General features: G+C 47.2%; 1 pseudogene across 1 annotated transcript; it reads right to left on the bottom strand.

Annotated features, from left to right (window-relative positions):
• Positions 1–1,541: 1,541 nt before the first annotated feature.
• LOC105521119 lies at positions 1,542–3,022 on the bottom strand (annotated as a pseudogene). Its single transcript, XR_001003225.1, has one exon. The product of XR_001003225.1 is annotated as an argininosuccinate synthase pseudogene (transcript).
• Positions 3,023–4,835: the final 1,813 nt, after the last annotated feature.

The raw sequence follows: 4,835 nt of genomic DNA, 5'->3' as shown, positions 1-4,835 counted from the left end.
CAGAAAGAATGCCAGGAAGCTTAATGTGGAGGCTCGGTCACAGGAATAGCAGTGCCTTAGGCCCCTTTTCAAAGTTCAGGTCACAAACAAGATCCCACACAGTCTGCATTATATTCACAAGCTATAATATTTTAATCATTCTTTACTGCCTCTCTACTTGGTTGGAATGGATGTGGATGAGTAGAAATTGAGGTGATAAAGTTTAAAGTAGGCCAGCGCAGTGGCTCACGCCTATAATCCCAACACTTTGGGAGGCCGAGGCAGGTGGATCACTTGAGGCCAGGAGTTTGAGATCAGCCTGGCCAACATGGTGAAACCCCATCGCTACTAAAAATACAAATATCAGCCAGGTATGCTGGCACGTGCCTGTAATCCCAGCTACGCGGGAGGCTGAAGTAAGAGAATCGCTTGAACCAAGGAGGTGGGGGTTGCAGTGAGCCGATATTGTACCACTGCACTCCAGCCTGGGTGACAGAGCAAGACCCCGTCTCAAAATGAAAAAAGAGATTAAAGTAAATATCTTTTCAAAACCCAATAGAAAAAGAACAGCTGTTTTTATTACAAATAGAAAATGCTATTCCTAGCAATACAAAAGGACAAGACTGTTTTATATTTGTAAATATGTACACCAATGCTTCTCACTCTGGGTGCCTCTTGGTCTTGGAAATTGGGTCACACTGATCCTCTGGTAGTCATTTTCAAGAAAGATGACTGCTGAAATCAAGTTCCATATACCGTGCCTTGTGAGGTATGGTATATACCCAAAGTAATTCAAGGAAAAATCTCGTGATCTCAGGTACATTCATGACAAAGACTCTGTTCTTGACCAAACCCTAGTATGACTTCTAGCAGATTAAGATTTTGTTCCTACTATGACCTCAGCTCCCTCTTAAAATGTCTGCGAAAGCTTGCAATTATAAATCCTTTCTCTGCCCTCGAGATATAAATCTTCTACCACGCAAAACTGTTTCCTCAAGGACCTGGGAGCCATCTCTCTGAAATGCAAGCATTAGGGAGATAACTCTTCCTCTCCGTGTGAAGGTAAGGATCTAACATCTGCAGCCCCTTGCTCCAGCTTGCACAACCTCTCCTGTAATAAAGATGCAAGAAGTTTGTTTCTCCTCCAGATAAGCACCAAGTAGCAAACCTAGATAGCCTAGTGACACCGACCAAATGCCCCACACACGTCAGTGTTTTTCCTTCAGCACACCCCAATATTTAAAAAGTCTTCCACCTTTTGTTACAGCAGAGTTGAGCTCAGGTTACATTGGCTAGTCTCCCCTATTACAAGAGTTAGTACTGAATAAAATCTGTCTTTATCACCTTTAACCACCATCTGGTTTTGTCTGTGTTTGACATCAGCTGGCATTCAATAAAGGAAACAGTAACTACTCTAGGCGTTTCAAACAGAAAGAATTTAAATGCAGATAATTAGGTACTTACAAAATTATTGGAAGAATTAGAGATAGGGTTACTAAGTTTACTGTCCAAACTAAGAGCAGTTGTTTTTTTGGGGGGGCAGTTATCTTTTGTCATTTTATAGCTCCCCACCACAGCTGCCCCACACCCTTCCCTTCAGTGATGACGTCTGCAGGCTTCACGGGGACCAGAGAACAAAGCTGGGGCCTGGCAGCCCCACTACGCTGCCAGCTGGGAGGAACAAGTCACAATTACAAATTATCACAACAACTAGCACCTGTACTTGGGGGTGCTGCATATTGAGGAGGCCCCACCTCCTCATTGTACAGGGGGCTATTTGGCAGTGACCTTGCTCTGGAGACGATGATATTCCTTCAGCCTGAGGAAACTGATGTTGATGAACCCGGTGGCATCAATTGGCTCATAATCACCCTGCACGTTCATGCTCACCAGCTTCTCATTGTAGAGAGACGGTGGGGACTCCTGGCCGAGGATGTACACCTGGCCCTTGAAGACGGACACCTGCACTTTCCCTTCTACTCACTCCTGGGACTTGGCGATGCAGTGGCAGACAAATTCACACTCAGTTCTGTGCCAGAAACCGGTATACACCAGCTTAGCAAATTTCAAGCCCAGGCCTTGTTTGATTTTGTGTACTTCCTGGTCCATGGTGAAGGTCTCGATATCTAAACGAGTGTCATAAAGGATGGTGCCTGCTGGGGCCTCCTAGATACCTTGAGACTTCATTCCAATGAAGCGGTTCCCCACGATGTCAATCGGGCCCACGCAGTGCTTGCCCATGACTTCGTTCGGGTACGTGAAGAACTCCAAGGAGCTCTGGTAGGTGGAGCCATCCTTGACGTCAGTCACCTTCACGGCGACCCCTTTTTTAACTCGATTGCGAGAATGTCAGGGGTGTTGGGGGCTTTGGCCAGGTCCTGGGTCTTCGTGTAGAGACCTGGGGGCTTTTGGTTCTTGGGGTTCTCCAGGATTCCAGCCTCCTAGCTGACATGCATGAGTTTCTTGTCCATGCTCCACGGGTTCTTGGGAGCGACCAGGATGGGAATCCCATGGTGCTTTGACCTATTCCATCAGGTCATTGCGGCCCTTGAACCAGTTGTAGAACTCGGGCATCCTCCAGGGAGCAATGACCTTTATCTGGGGGGCTGGTGAGTAGCCGGTGAACTCAAACTGGACCTGATCGCTCCCCTTTCCCGTGGAGCAATGGGACACATACTTGGCCCCTCCCAGTGGGCGATTTCCACTTGTTTGCGGGCGATGCAGGGCCTGGTGAGAGAAGTGCCCAGGAGGTAGTGGTCCTCATACAGTGTGCTGGACTGGATGGCTGGTCAGAGGAACTCCTCCAAAAACTCCCTGCTGACACCCTCAATGAACACCTTTTTGGCCCCAAGTTTCAATGCCGCCTTCCTGTTTCCTTGAAGTCTTCCTTCTGGCCAGTGTTGGCCAGGTAGGCAATGTCATCATAGCCTTGTTCCTTCAGCCACACGAGGATGCAGGAGATGTGCAGACCATCACTGTAGGCCAGAACCACGGAGCCTTGGCTGGACAGTGTCTGGAGGCGTGAGTTCCCGGCGTCTGGCATCTGTCTTTACGGTGCAGCGAACCACTGGGGCCAGGCAGCAGTGGCAGGCAACAGAGCAGGGCCACTAAGAGCAGGTTTTAGAGTGAAGAGGACTGGTACAATGGGTAGAAAGCAGGCCTGTCCCAAGCATATGGAACAAACTAAAGTCAGGCAGCCACTACTGTATCAAAGTCACACCAGTTAGCTAGCATTCAGAGTTTTGGAGCTGCTGCTCCCACTGCTGCGGCTGGTATCCCTGAAAGCCTCACACCCACAAAGTCGGAGCCTAGAAAGGGAAAGGCTGAGGCCAGCCATGTCAACCTGCAGCCAGAGCATGCTTGTCAGGAAGACAACCCCCTCTTCTTCTGCCTCCCCACTCTTCAAGTGCTTCTCATCAGCAGGACCTGATTCATGTCCAGACCCCTCCCTGCAACTGAGACTGGAAATTATCACTGATGGTTTTTCATCCTTTCCACAAAGAAGGAACATGAAATGCAAGTTCTACCATCATCTACTTTTCCAGGCTATTTGGCCTTGATTTCACGCTGAAAAATAGGTCTCTGCTCTGTCAAAACTCTAAAAACTGTGAGGTATTGAGACTTCCCAAATCTCTTCAAGATTGTCTGAATAGTATCTGGGAAGTCTGAGCCAGGAATATTCCCTTTTTCTACCTGTTGTTAAATGCTGGTCCCAATTCTATTTCCAGTAAGGAGGAGGCAAAAATGATGAAGAGGTAAGTGTTTTTTGCCCCAAACCTCTATTAGTAATCAATGCATTAACACTTTTTCAAAACAGTAGTTGAAGTTGTTCTCCAAAGTTGTGATGATAAAAGCATAAAGGATCTATGTGGTCAAGAGCAGGGCTGCCTTCAGAGTTATGAATGCAGTGGTTCGGTTTATGTTTCAGTGACTGTGCTGTGGAATACTTAGTTTCTTGGTTTGTCCTTTGGATGTTGCTATAACAGACAACAGTCAACTTCAGGTAGCATTTCATTTATCTGGAAAGAGACAGAAGGAGAGAAAGAGAAAAATGGAGAAAATTAGAGTCAGTAACAGAAAAAAGACATAAACATTCAGAAAGTTACAGAGAGACAAAGATACAGGCACCCACCCTACCATCACGAGATACAGGAACTGTGTATGAGTGTACAGACACATACACCCTGAAAATGAGGTAAAGGGAGAGATGACGGAGGAGACAGAGAGAAAAGGGGACACAAAAGCAAAGTGAGGGAACAAAACTAAAATGTAGCATGTAGTCCCAGCTACTTGGAGGCTGAGGCACGAGAATCGCTTGAGCCCAGGAGGCAGAGGTTGCGGTGAGCCAAGATCGCACCACTGTACTCCAGCTTGGGCTACAGAGTGAGTCTCTGTCTCAAAAAAGAAAAAAAAAAAGAGCAGAGTTTTAACAGGCAACAGAAAGCAAAAAGAGAATAGCTCTTTCCCCTACAGAGAGAGAGGGGGCCTTCAGTGAATCTTCCGGTTCTGTACTGAAATGCATGGGGTTTTATAGAGGAGCTTGAGGAGGCGGTGTCTGATTTACATAGGGTCCACAGATTGGCTAGACTAGGTGTGCCATTTGCATAGCACAGGAAGAAGGTGACCACCCAATCCTAATCTTTTATTACGCAGATGGAATATCTATCTGGCAGGCGCCATGTTGCCTGCCCCTTACTGTACACGTGGTTGACAAAAAGAGAAGATGGAGCCACCAGGTTGAACATGCCTAGCCCCCAGGTAGCCTTCTCCTATTGGCACAGCTACTGGCATTCACCCGTGCAAGTTTCCAGCTTGCTTATCTGTGTCTGCAGATCGATTTTAAAGGCTGCAGTTTG

This window comes from Colobus angolensis, unplaced genomic scaffold, assembly GCF_000951035.1.
Source record: "Colobus angolensis palliatus isolate OR3802 unplaced genomic scaffold, Cang.pa_1.0 Scaffold397, whole genome shotgun sequence".
NCBI classification, from domain to species: domain Eukaryota; kingdom Metazoa; phylum Chordata; class Mammalia; order Primates; family Cercopithecidae; genus Colobus; species Colobus angolensis.
The sequence above is the reverse complement of the archived record's forward strand: the minus strand, read 5'-3'. Positions and strand labels throughout refer to the sequence as shown.